Source organism: Amblyomma mixtum, chromosome 2 (genome assembly GCF_055824585.1).
Source record: "Amblyomma mixtum isolate Tamu chromosome 2, ASM5582458v1, whole genome shotgun sequence".
In the NCBI taxonomy this organism is placed as follows: Eukaryota; Metazoa; Arthropoda; class Arachnida; order Ixodida; family Ixodidae; genus Amblyomma; species Amblyomma mixtum.
The window spans coordinates 211,494,372-211,508,653 of NC_143013.1; the positions used below are offsets into that span (position 1 = coordinate 211,494,372).

General features: G+C 47.8%; 1 long non-coding RNA gene across 1 annotated transcript in view; it reads left to right on the top strand.

Annotated features, from left to right (window-relative positions):
• The window catches only part of LOC149362463 (uncharacterized), a 59,277-nt gene that overhangs the window by 34,008 nt on the left and 10,987 nt on the right, over positions 1 to 14,282 (top strand). The window lies entirely within an intron of this gene.

Here is a 14,282-nt window from a genome sequence, read left to right on the forward strand (position 1 = left end):
GTTCCTAAAGAGAGGGAACAGTCTGAGAAGTGTGCAGTTTTGGATGGCACAACTTGGTACTCAGCTGATCTGTTTCTCATGTCACAGGCTGCATATCTTGGGCTTATATTCAAATATTCATATGATAACTAAGCTTTGTCTTTACAAAGTACCAAATGTATATGGCCGCATCATATTGAACGACTTCTTGTAAAACATCATGCCCAATGCATGGCGGCGAGCCTGCATTCACACGGGGTAGTGCTCGAGTGCACGGAAGGGAGAATTTGCAGTAACACCGAAGCTACTTTGCACATCCCCTTTTTGCAGATGATGTAGGGGCATCAGGTAATTCTACAGGTTTTGCCTTTTTGAAAGCACATTTTCCTATTGAGGTAAGACTATCTACCAAAGTGCATTGGGGAACTGAAGTTCTCAGTGAAGCCTCCAACTGCATGACTCCCTAAGTTATCACCAACAGTGAAGCTCAAATCGACCCTACAGGTTTCTCCATTAATTTGCATTCCTGATTTTTCAAGGGTGGCTAGATCTTCTATTATAGGTTTTAGCTCTTGGTGTAACCCAAATTTCTTTAACATTTTTTAATGCAAAGCATGACATACGGGGTCGGTGGCATTTGATGAGGCAGATTAAATGGAGTGAGAAGGCAGTGATGGACAATCGAGGAGATTTAATGAAATGCTATAGATCTCTTATAGCTATGGATCCGGTAGAACAGCAGCATGGGTGGAGACCTGGAGCCAGAAATATCGTGAGATGAAAATATGCCCGTGATGATTTCGACTCACCTGTCGCTGACCCACTTCTTTAACTATTTTGTTTTTTTTTTGTAGCAAGTGTTCCTGAAGTTGCCTGTTGACTATTTTCACGTCTATGGGCAGATTGAAAAGATTAGGAAACCTTGTCAAGAGAGCATATGATATATTCTAAAACAGGACAATTGCTTCGGACATTATATACTTTGGTCCTTTGAATCATTTGACTTGTGTCTGCACTTGAGTGATATTGTATGTGCCTCCAATTTCCTTTGGTGTAAACTGCGCGCCATCGAGAAATGGAGCCATAACAAGACCAGCCGTGTGCGAACGGTCTGATCGGTGAAAATCACGGACACAGCACGCCCGTATTATCCTAGCTCACCGCTCATCACATCCATGTCGTCAATGGATGAATGCAGCACCGCAGCAAATAGGACTGCTTCCAGCGTTCTAGTTGTCGGGAACTGTTTCGATACCTGGGAATGTCTTACCGGCAAGAGCTGTATGCCCAGGTTGTACGTGATCTGGGAAACCAGAATCAGTTGTTATGTGGGCGTCGGACAGTCTTCCACCATAGGCTTTTGAGCAAGCGACAATCATTCATCCTGGTTTTATGGCAGTCAAAAACGAGTGTAATTTAAGCATAAGGCTCTTTCCTATTGCAGATTTGGTGGCTGCTCTTAAGTGTTTTCAGTGCAGTCAGTGGTCGTAATGCATGCTGGATAATCCATCTTAAAACTGTCTCGCATTGTGGCTACAGTTACTCTTGTAGGGGGATGGTTGCCGCTGTTAGCGTCTTCAGTACAATCTTGAAGTTCTGTGGTGCCGAAATTTCACTCAAGCAGGAAGCAATGACCAGAGAGGAGAAGCTGATTCCAACCTTTTAACTTCATCATGAATATAGGCATCCTGTTTCCAGCAGTGACATCGCAGTTTGTTACGATAGTGGTGGAAGTGCGCTTAACCCTTTCCCTGCCGTGCACAGTTAAGGTGGGGTGAGACTTTGAAATCGAGTTTCAAAATTTGGCTGTATAGCGGTAGCAATAAAAGCTATGGTCATAAACTTTGAAAGGAATATTAAAGATAGACGCAGCTTGCAGTAGAGCCAAAATTAGTTTTGAATTTTGAAGTTTTTATTTTTGTTTTTTACTTTTGTATACGTTTGTACCTTTTATTTAAGGTCTACTATACACAGAGTGTTCCAATTTTGTACAAAGGTAGCAACAGATGCTTCACAGACGTGGAACTAGAATTATGTTGCTAGAACAAAAACTAGATTTTTTACATTTTTTTGCTTTTGCCGATGCATGAAAATTGCCACTTATGACCGGTTTTTTTATGCTAGAAAAAATAAAAATTCACCTAGGCTATTGATCGTAGTTCCAGTAATGTAACTGGCAATAATTAACACCTCAGAGAAATTTTGTTTGTTTGTGCCCTATAGTTCCCGAGAAAAAGGTACACAAACATCCAGAAATGTTGTTTTGAGAAAAACGCCGGTAAAGTCTTTGAAAACATTTTTATTCTTCAAAAATTCCCTGGGCTGTAGTCTTTTGAAGTGGCAGCATCGCCATACCCTTTCTCTTTGTATCTTCGGTCCTTTACTTCCTGTTTCGCTTCAGATCTCAGCTTGAAATCATTTTTTTTACCCTCCGTCTGTCTATAGATGCTAGAGTTGACACACACAGAGGCCCAGGGGTGGCTCCCAAATGTTTCAGCACCCTTACTTGTGCTATATTAAAGCATGTAATTGCATCATCGACCGCTGTCTCAACTGTTTTGAGACTGGCAAAGATGGTTTCAGGACACCTCACCCAGAATAATTGTTAGTACATCGACAGCACAAGAGGACAGCGTCAAAGATTAGCGCGCAGCCGTAAACAGAAGAGCAACAGGAGCCCTAGTGGCTTACAAATGAACTACTCAAAAGAATAAATTCAAAACCGAAACCTTCAGAGCATTGACTTTCTGCACGTATCGGAAACGAAGTGATTGCGTCGAGATCACAGTGGAGATTAGTGGTCGAGATACACCCACTTTTCCCGTGAACGTGTCGAAGAAAAAGGAAAAAATATATATTTTTGAAACAGTGAATACCCAAGTGTAATATATTTTCTGAAAGATAAAAAAATTCTCTATCAGATGATTGAAAAATCTCAAAACTGAATTTTTTGACCAAATAAAGTCTTACCCCACCTTAAGCAGATTGTACCAGATATACCAGAATTTTCTTTTCTCTGAGTTCGTAGTACTTTTTTTTTCTGAATAATATGGCATCGTTCTAAATTTGATTTCGGTAGTGTTTCTTTATCTCACGAATTGAGTAAAGAAGAATTGTTTAAAGAAGGCTTCACTGCTTGCCACCAGTGTCTTGCGAAAAAACGTCTGGCAGAGTTGGATACACTATGGAAAAAAGAATATTGCGAATAAGTGCAAGAAATGCAAAAATTGCAATTTCATGCATTTCTTTTTGCATTTCAAAATTTCATGCAAGAAATGCAGTGCAAGCGAGCTACTGAACTGCTGCCAGCTCTGCCTGGCCAGTTGGGTCGCGTACTCCTCCGCTATCTTGGTGAATTCTGCGATCTTGAGCTTGAGCTTCCTGTTAAAGCGCTACTTCTTCCAGTGCTTGGCGAGCCCTTGGCATGCCTCCCATAGCTTCACTTCACTTCACTTTATTACCTTAAAGGCCCCCAGGATTGGGGGTATTACATAAGGGGTGGGTTACATTGAAAAATCAGATTAAATAAACAAAGAAAAAACGTAAGATACAAATATTATTCGCTGTTAAAGGTAGCAGTTAAACAGTTCGCAAATGTTGATGGGCAGGTGATTGCGGCGATGTCGTGTGGAAGGCTGTTCCAGTCCTTGGCTGAGCGTGGAAAGAATGACGATGCAAATGTAGTTGTACGCGTACATGGCCGGGCTACTTGAAGGGGATGACCAATGCGGAGGGAAATGCGTGCCGGCGGATTGATGTAGGGAGGACGACGAAGTGAGCTGAAATAAAATTTGTGAAACAAGCACATACTAGTAATACGACGCCTACAAGCCAGGGATGCTAATCCTGCCTCTGCTTTTAGTGCTGATATGCTGACATTATATGAATAGCACGAATGTATGAATCTTGTGGCTCGATATTGTACTGATTCTAGGGAACGCGTAATGCATTCCGGTACTCACCGACACCTCGATCTCTGATTGAGGCCAAGCGATGGATGAGACAGATTGTGACCAAAAGTTGATTCTCGGTCCACGCATCTCTGGACTGTGTGAGTTCTGGTGGAGTTGTCAGAGTTTCTTTTTCTATTTTTACCATGTCCGCCACACACACTGCATGGTTTTTCTTTGCAAAGGTGGTTCCATTGACGATCCAATCGTCGGGAGCGACAATCTTGACTTTTTCGGCCACAGAGGCGAGAAAATGTGTGACTACTCTGATGTCCCCCTCTTGTTTTTCAAAAGATGCGAGTAGGTATTTGGGAAGAAGGTCCTCCTGTGCAGTCACAGAGGGGACAGTGCATGTTATCTTTAGACCTGGGTTTTTCTTAATCCACTCTAGCGGATCTTCGGGTTTTGTTCTGCCGAAGGTTTTGACTTGTGTCAGCTGCAAAGGCCGTTCTCTTGACGAATTCAGCCAAGACACAGACTTGATTTTGGATTTCCTGGGTTCTAATGTCATACTTTGTGTTGACTTGATTCTCTACTAAACACTCACGAAACTATCACAGATGACCCTTTGAAGAGTGTGCAACCTGCAACAAGGACGGCTGTTGCAGGATTCTAGGCTGAGGAGCCGAGGGTCCACCTCTGGTGTTTGCTTGCTGCGATCCACTTCCTGAGTGTACTGCTTCTGGATGTCTTTAAGTTGTTGACACCAATCATCTATGGAAGTAATCCCTCCGTCCAGGTCCGTGCAAGCCTTGCGGAAGTCGGCCAGTTGGTGTTCTTGGCTGTGCCGAGCTTGCGCTTGATGTGGGTGGCTTCTATCGTGGTCTTCAGGATATAGTGGTCACTGCCTAGATTCTCCAGCAGATTCTCCCACATTGCATGTTTCGTCCCCCTGACAAACGTTAAGTCCGGACACGTATCCGGGCAGACCGAATTGCCAAGGCACGTGGGTTGAAGTTCGTCTGTTAAGAGGGTACATTGGATTGCTTCTGCCGCGTCCTCGACCTGTATACCTTTCTGATTATTAGTGGTGTATCCCCATTGATGTCCGCGAGCGTTAAAGTCGCCTACAATGAGCAGCGAGTTGCTTTTAGCAAGTTTTCTAGCCCCCTAGAAAGAGTGTATGAAAATTCATGTCTCGCTGGCGAGGCGGGCTATAGAGGTTTACGAGCAAGACACTATTTTTCCTTATGCTTCTTTTTGGGAGTAATTTCCGTCACTAAGTGTTCATTTCTGGTGTTGGGAATTGGGTCATGGGCTATGGCTACCAACTTTTTGCTGACCATGGTTGCCGTGCGTCCGCTATCGTAGCACGTATATCCCCTGAGTGACGGTGTCGTGTTAGTTTCCAGTAAAGCTATTATATCGGGTGTGGAGTCTTGCGTATGTAGAAACTGCATTAGGAGTCCCTGCTTTTGGGCGGCACCCCCTGCAGTTCCATTGCCAGATTTGTGGTGGAGTTTGTTTAGCCATGGTTTTGGGCATTGTTCGGATTAGAGCCTTCAGCGCCGAAACGGCGCTATTGTATGAGCCTGTCCCGGGCCTCGTTTGTTATTCGTTGCGTATTTTGGCTTTTGACGTGGGTGCGGAAACTTCGATTCTGCAACGCAACTTGTAGTAACGTGACTTTCTGTTCTGACTGGTTGATTTGGACCTGCATAGCATCTAATCTTGCATGAGTTTGGCGAAACTGTCCTTCGGTGCAAATCATGAAAGCCTCCACGCGCTGCATGAAAGCTCTTAATTCTTCGGGGGGCTCACTTCTAAAGGGGATGGAGATCGTTGCACCTTGACCGGCGATGGTGATGGTTCTGCTGCGAAGCTCCAGGACATAGGCCGAAGGCTGCACCCCCCGCACCTCCATGAAGTTGTAATGAGATTTACAAGGAAATCAGCCTGAGGTGAGCTGTCTAAACTGGCGGTCCAAGCTGAGATCATGAAAGCAATGATCTCGCGCCGTGCACTGTTGCCGCTGCCCATCTTCCTCTCTATTATCAATAAAACTTTGCTGGGTTCCAAGTCATGTTTAATCATGGGTAATGAAAAACCTGACATATGTGCACTGCAAGTTCGAAACATAGAAATAAAGGTTAACATTCCATACAAAGGTGTTATTACAGTCTAAAATAAGAAATAAATAGAATAGTGAAGTAAATTAGGCTGCCCGAGGTAGATGGAAGGAAACGATAGCTCTTCCACGTAATCCCTCCACATCACACAAGTTGGCGTTCTCCCTTCTCCCGGCGCGATCGCAGTCTCTTTCGCCCACTGTCGTTTGGTGGATTGCCGATACGCTGGTTGCGCAGCTTGACGTTCCGGCGGTGCAACTCCTCCCGTTCGGCCAACATGTGGTGCTCATTAAAGCACATGGTCTGCTGGCGTGCCATTAGCTGAACGTAATCCTGCATTGGCTCATCAGCCTCATCCGTTAACTGGATGGTGTCAAAGAGGTGGTCATCATCGACAACATCTCCGAAATTATCACACAGCTGGTTTAGTACGTCCTCATTAACCTTAATGTGAAGTTCGGGTGCCTTGTACAAAGGTTGCTCGTTAAGGAATGTTAGCCAAGCGTGCACTGCACACTTGTTCACTGCAGCAATTAATTAAGTAGCTGCTTTTGTGGCGGATGCAGCGCTTGATATGTACGGTGACGCTTTGATCAGCGCTAAGATCTCGGGGCAAAGCTGTAACCATGCTCTCTACATTGACGGGGATGTTGTAGACTTGACCGATAACCCCAAACTGTCCGCCTGCGTGACTTAACCGCTTGACCTGCATGAACAGAAAGTGGGGGGAAATAAACTACACCTAGTATAACCCATCATAGCAGAATGGAAGTCATGTTCACATCAAGAGGGATTCATTCGTCATTTTATATCATCTTCGCATTGAACACACGCACCTTACACAGTTTTATTCTTGCAGAAAAAGAAACACCAACATGTGAGCTATGCAGAGAAATGAACTCTAACCCACATTTTATGTTCATGTACACAGCTTGAGACTGAGGAAAAAGACTGAGACTGAGGATTTGAATTCCCACAATTTTTTGATGAACACATTTCATTCCATGCCCGATTACTCCTAGGAGAAAGTGCACTTTTGAACTACCGCCTCGCAAACAAACTTCACATTTGGCACATGATGACCTTTTGCCTATGTGCCATAAACCCACACACCCGACAAAAATCTAAAGGCTAAAAAAAAATCGCCCTCCATATAACGCTTCATTATTATCTCATTGCCTTTTCCTTTTGTTTCGTCCTGATCGGCACCATCCCATTTGAAGCTGGCCCGCAAGAAAACTGGCTGCTTGAGTTTCTCCACTCAGGGCTGGCTGCCCACTGCTGGCTGTTGGGCTTGTGCTGATTGCAGAAAAAAAAGCTCACAAAGAATAAAGGTCTGTCATTCTAGACAATGTAAGTCTGCTCTTAGACTATCTTGGAAGGATTCTGTGGTGTAGACAAACCTAAATTAAATGAAACAAACCTGCTTGAAACATTTTTGCTACAGAGGGCCTTCACCAACATATGGCAACTCTTTAAGCTCTCGGTTCTCCTTGACTTGCTTTATTGCACGACTTCCCTTGCCTTCACACGAACTAGCAGTTTCGTCATTTGAAAATAGGTGCCTTAACTGCCTTTATTTAAACAAAGTTTCTGGCCTTTTTGCCTTTATTTTCTGCATTGCTGCCTTCTTTTTTACTGCAACCTAGACATGAAAATGTCAAAATAAAACAGAGATCGCATAAATATCTAATCAGAGGTTTTCAGTGACATTTATGTGTCAGCGTAGGAATATTCGACATTTGCAGCCTTCAACAAAGCCTCGCACTTGCGACCCATATTCTTTGGTTGAAGTGCCTGCAAGCAGCGACTTAACTGGCTTGACGTCGCTTACGGAACTTGATGCTTTTCGTCACTTGGGCTGCATCGGCGTGGCATGGCATGGGCTTGATTAACGGCTGGATGGCTAGATGTTGCGATGCGTTGGCAGATCAGCCAACAGCTAGACCCCCGGCTTTCAGGTTGTGGTGCCACCCCGGTCTTTTTGCCTTGCTCTGCTCCGACCTTCTTGTCTGCTAGGCACGATCGCTCTCCTGTTCCTCCTGTCGGCCCCTTCTCTTGAAACCTCGGTGCTTTTGTTCTCTCTCTTCCTTCCCCGATGGGTTCGTCGGTGGCTACCAGATATGGTAACGAAGGTCATTGCTACAGCACCCTCCAGGAAACGCCGCTGATGGGGGCATAGATGACTCTCTTCATTGAGCAGGGCCAACATACAGAAGAGATATCGGCGGTTGCGTCTTTCGTATGCTGTTTCAAAAATATCAAATGATCACAAGTGTTAGGTAACCGCCAAAATTAGATGTTAAACTAATGTCTATGCCAACCTGGTGATGTGCTGAGTCTGATTGCTCTTCATGCCTTTTGGTACTCGACAGTGGTCCTCGGAAGCTTGACAACCGAGCACATGTAGCAACAATTTGGTCTGCTATATGCAGCATATTCATGGGAAATGGTTTGTCTTCTATGTCATACTCTTTTATTCTCCGTATCACTCTCTCACTTGCCACTTGGTTTGTTTCACGAACATCATTGGCACTCATCTGATGCTTCCCACAGATGCGAAATAGAGGCATATAGAGGTCGCCATGAGGACGAAGCAGGTCAGTAACTTTGAACCCTTTGTCAGCCATTACCTGATCACCTGGCTCTAACAGATCTAGAACTCTAGTCTCTTCAAGAATAGATCGGTCACTGGTGCCTTCACCAAGTAGGCCTGACACAAAGCTGATATAACAGTCTGGTGTGGCCCCCCACCAAACACTTCAAAGTGTCTCGCACAAGGACACTCACCTACTCCTTGAAGCAGGGAACAGCAGTGCTGAAGACTTTCCTTGGAAGGATGGCTCCAACAGAGAAGAGAGCCAGACGCATGTGTAAAATCCTTCGAGCCGAAAGTTGGCAACAGATCCGGTTCATGCTCTCTATTGGTGTGGTTGTTTTGTCTCTTGTTCTGTAAAAAGTTAAGCGCGTTGAACCATCATGAACAACCTACTGGCCCGATTCTTGTCATTTTAGCAGCTATTTCATCTACTGTTTGCCTTTTTGTATGCTTAGAGCAAAAATAAGTAGCTGAGAGAATCATGCCAATCGGGGGGTCCATTACTGCATGGACTTGTGTGATGTGCACACCACACTGGTGAGGGATTTTTGGAACGCGGCGTGTCGGCAGTGGTGCGTCGGACAGCGGAGCGCCGTACATGCCAGCCCCGCGTTGCGCGTAGGCGCGTGCAAGTGGTGTGCACGAGGCAGGCACGAGGAGCGTAGAGCTACGTGTCAGCAAACCGAGGTGTTGAGGAAGACACCGTAGCACAAGTCTGGTCGTTCAAGCGTGGAAGTGGCAGCGGTCGGACGTTGGGTTCGAGCTGCCGGTGACTTCCCTTGAATCATCGACGCAAGACCATTAAGCCTCATTCAAGCGTGGAGGTGGCAGCCGTCAGACTTCGGGTCTGTGCTGCCGTGGACCTCCCTGAATCAACGACGCAGGCCTACTGCATCCACTTCGAGGTCGGAAGAGGCAGCAGCCAAGGCTTCCTGGGATAGGCTGCTCAAGCCTACGGTGTTTGTGGAACGCTGTCGACAGAACTTGGCTACAGTTTTCCTGCTGCAGCTGCTCAGTTCTTGGGGGCGGCTGACACGAGTTCGTCAGCGTCTCCCGTATCCATCTCCGTTCCTCATCTCCTGGCTCTCTACCATCGCCTTCCTAAACGCAACGCCAGCGACGCATCGCAACTCGCCAACCCGCGTCTGTGCTACCTGCAAGGCATTCCCGCATCACCTGGGACGCTTTGTAGCCGGTGAACTCTCTCCTTTTTATCTGTTGTGCTTTACGCGTGCCTAGAGTGTGTTTTCCTTAGTGTTTTTGCTTCTCCTATTGGCTTCCTTTCCTTTAAAATATAAACACGGCTTCGTTTTGTTTTGTTTGATTTCTTTGTTCCTTTCTTCGAACCTGCATGCGAAAGCATTCCCCTTCACCAGTCGGGGACGCGTCACTCCGATTAGCGACAACTTGTCAAGCTTTTGTTTTATTATGATTGAGAGCTCCCTAACTTAAGTGGTCTACTCAGGGGTGCTGCTCTGTATGTGTGCTGGCTGTTTGACAATGTAAGGAAGTGGCCCATTTGCAAGCAGGACTCCTTGAATTTTTTGGTGAGCCATTGCACCGTACACAGGTGGTATTGTCCGTGCTTCACTTTGTACATTTCTTTTTGGGCACAGGCTGTTCAACAGTGGTTTATAGAGGACGCCGTGGTCCACTCAACATGCACTCTTCACAGCTGATACTGTTTTTTCTTGCGTAGATGCAGGCTGTTTCTACAGTTTGTTTCAGAAATCCTGTTTGCTTGACCTGACATTTTGGTTTTGTCAGGCCTGCTGCATATAACAGTAACACTTGAGGACATTGAAGCACTTTTAAAACAACTACCGGAGCCATATCTTTTCATCGGAGATTTTAATGCCCACTCCTCCTTTTGGGGAAACTGACACTAGAGGTCGCATTTTAGAAGATTTTATACTGTGCAACAATGTGTGCTTACTGTGTCGCTGGTAGGCAGCCTCTCCACAACAGATGATGTGCGGCTCCGCAGGACCTGATCTTCATTGGCCTTTTGGTTCTTTATATCTTGGTAGGCAACCTCTAGTGGTGAAGCACATACCTTCATGACAGAAGGATTGACAAACCTAGCCATAAGGTACCTCAGGAGCTGCACCAAGAGGGGCTGGAGTAGATGAACTTGAGGTGCCTGGGACTGAAGTTGGCAGTTCACTTTTTCGAAAACAGGGATCACACTCTTCAATAAAAGGCCATACGCCAAGATGACGTCAGAGGTCAGGAAGTAGAACAGCCTTTCCTCGCGGGGCAAGCTGGCATGTCCGGTAGCCTCGTGTGAAAGCTTCACTCTCTTTGCAGGGGTTGCATCCATCTTGCCTCTTGGCTCCTTCCTTTATTGCGGATCTTGCTCAACTTCATCCCTCTTATCTTCTCCTAAAGCAGTAGCTTAGGACGGAGTCCCCGCTGCCAGGCTCAACCACCGCTGGGGAAAATCGCAACTGGCGCGAATTCTGTTTCACCACCCCCGCGTCAAGAATGTTATTGCTGTTAACATTCCACACTCCAAAAACAGAAGTCGCGCATGCTTCACCGTACGTGACACGAGAACATTCCACTGTAATCATAGCACAGACGCCGAGATAATACTGAGAAATACAAGCATAGGCACACTGAGATAATACTGCGGAATACAGGCGCGCACAAGTATTATGTAGACACACATGGAAGAACTGACTCCATACACAACTTAAAGCGGAAGCATCTTGATCGTTAGAGATCAACATCGACTTGTTGGCGAGTACTGGGCTCTGAAACCCGGCTGAGGTAATCAGCACAGACATTAACTTTTCCGCGTATGTTCTCGACCGTGACATTGCTGAAGGGGGTGTCAACGAGAGGCCCCTGCTCAAAGGGAACCTTCCGCACTGTGCCGCGCGCCAAGGTTTTCTGGAATATGTCGCACGATGCGACAAACTTGCCCACGTCTCCATGTAGTCCGGGTCAAAAGAAGCCTGCGAGAATGCGATCCGTTGTTTTCTTTCTACCGAGGTGCCCTGCCATCAGCCCCCCCATGTGCCAACTGGAGAACCTTCTCGCGGTGCTTCTGGGGCACTACTAGCTGGGTCGTTTTCGCTCCGGTGTCCGGAACGTACTCTCGGTATAGCAGGCCATCATGAAGACAGAATTTGAACGAACCGCCTCCCTTGCACTTTGTCCTCTTGCGCCGCTCGTCCGCCTTGAAGCAAACCAGGAGGCTGCTGTCGTCTCGTTGGTCTTGCCTCATTTGGTCGGGGCTGGCGTCAGGGAGAGTAGTTGGCACCCGTAGCATACGGAATACCTCTTTGGATTGTCAGGCCGCCTGCTGGCGGGTCGTGACCGCCGCCGTTGGCATGGCAACCTGGTCGGGGCCCTTGTCGCGTGGATCATGATGCTGACTTGGAGGAGCCTCTGTCCTTTCCGAGTCCTCGGGTTTCCACTCAGTATCTGATGCTCCTGGGCATCGTACTTCTTCAATGTTTCCGAGAACAAGGTTGAAAAGGGGCTCCTCCATGCAACCCGCTATAACTTCCCCCTTGTAGTATGGGGTGTCGATCTGAATGCGGGCCTCGGGCAGTAACTTAGCAGAGCGGTCTACCAAGTAGACGACCCGGTGGTCGCCGGCCGGTCATTTCTTCGTCCTTCACGAAGCTGCGGTTGACGATCACCATGTTGCAACCTGTATCCCTCAGCACTTGGCCCTTTCTTCCACTGATCAGGCCTTCTACGACCGGCCAGTCGGGCGTCTTTGCCAACGCAGTCATATTCATGACTGGGACGCGCTGTCCATCCTTTAATTCTAAATAGCCATCCTGGATACATGCAGACATGTTTCTGGAGGTGGGTGGCGTCTGATTCTTTTGCACTGGAGGGCCACGGTTCGCCCTGCACTGTGCTGCAATGTGGCCCGGTCGCGAACAGATGTAGCACCGTGCAAGCGCCCCCAGGCCATGCGGCTGTTCAGCCATCTTGCCTGCGACCAGACTGTCCTTCGTGGAGTCTCTTCGGCCGAAGTTGACGGTCCCTCGTGCCATCACGTATTCATCTGCTCACTGAACGAATTCTTTGAGGTCCGTGGTCCGCTTTTCTCTAGTAAACGTGACCATTGCAGGCGTACAGTTTTCTAACAACTGCTCGGCTAAAATTTGCCCCTTCACTCCATCGTATGACTTCTCTGTTTTCGACAGTTCTATCCATCTTCTGCAGTAGTTCCCCAGTCGAGATACAAACTGCGAGGGAGTCTCGTGGTCATTAGGCGTTTCGTTCCTAAACTTCTGACGGAATCCCTCTTCTGTCAACCGAAATCTGAGCAGGAGAGCATGCTTGACTTTAACACAGTCATTCGAGTCAGAAGCTGGCATTCGGCCAAACACATTCAGGGCTTCTCCCGTGAGACAAGTGCTCAGCGCTGTGGCCCACTCCTCCCGTGGCCACTGCTGGGCTTCCGCCACCCGCTCAAACCGCGTCAGATACGCGTCCAGGTCATCACCTTTTTCGTTAAATGGGGCCATCAACTTGTGTGGACGAACTCTGAGTACTCGGGTTGCCATCGTCGACGAGCTCGGTTCGCTGACCGAACTGCCGCTATTATTGGCACTCGCCCTTAATTGAAGGAGTGCCATCTCCTGGAGCTTTCGCTCAGAGCGCTCCTTCTCCCGAGCATCTCGCTCTTTCTCTCGCTGGTCTTCTAGCTTACGCCGCTCGCGTTCCGCTGCTCTCTCTTCCCTCAGGAACTCGTGAAGCTCTGCTCCCTCCAAACCCAACTCCTTACCGAGTGTGACTAAACGTTCTGCTTCTGCCATCGTGTCTCACACGGCCAATCAAACTCAAAATGTGCATATACGGCTGTGTCGTTGTCTTGCGGTCAGAGCTATTCGGGGTGAGCACAGGGTCCTGTCGCGGACGCCAGTTTGTCACGAAGTGTGAGCACGCCACCAATGGGCTCGACACTCTCTGTTACCAATTCTAGGGGAGGAGAGACAAACACCTCCACCCAGGTGCCAGATCTTGTGCAGGACCGAGTGGCTAACCGGCGATAGGTCCACGCCTGACCAGCCGCTGACCGGAGGCACTACACAGGAGTCGGGAATGGTAGTGAATAGAATTTAATTAACGAGAACAACACTTTCACCAGTTCATCAAGAATAGCACAGCGTAAACACAGGACAGACGGAACAAACTTTAGCTTTGACACACAGTATCAAATATGAGAGGCGAGGGGAAATACAAATACAAGTCACTTTTAAAGGAAAGAATTTAGGGTATAGTTCGTAAATGTGGGAGTGACGGGGGCTTAGCTGTTCGGGTGGTTGAGGTCCAGTCCGAGATAGGCGTCGGGCTGTCGATGTCGACTCCCCGGAGTCGCTACTTGTTGCCCCGACACTTCTCGACGAGCCGACCACCTCTCGGCTGACACTTCACACACACCCGCGGTTAGCCAGCACACCGCCGCATCCAAGATCTCCACCTCGACTGCTCTCCGCCACATTCCACAGTCCCCCCGTAGTGTCCCCCCCTCTCCCTCACCATCCCCAGACAGCCCGGGGCCCGGGACCGCCGAATCAGAGGCGGCGACGAAACGTAAACTATCGCGCCGAAACGTCCCACGCCGAGCCTCGGCTGGCCCCGCTGACGCCCGAGCCGGAATTCCGCGTACAGGAGGTCACTGGCCAGACAGCGAGAAGTGTGCGCGTGCGG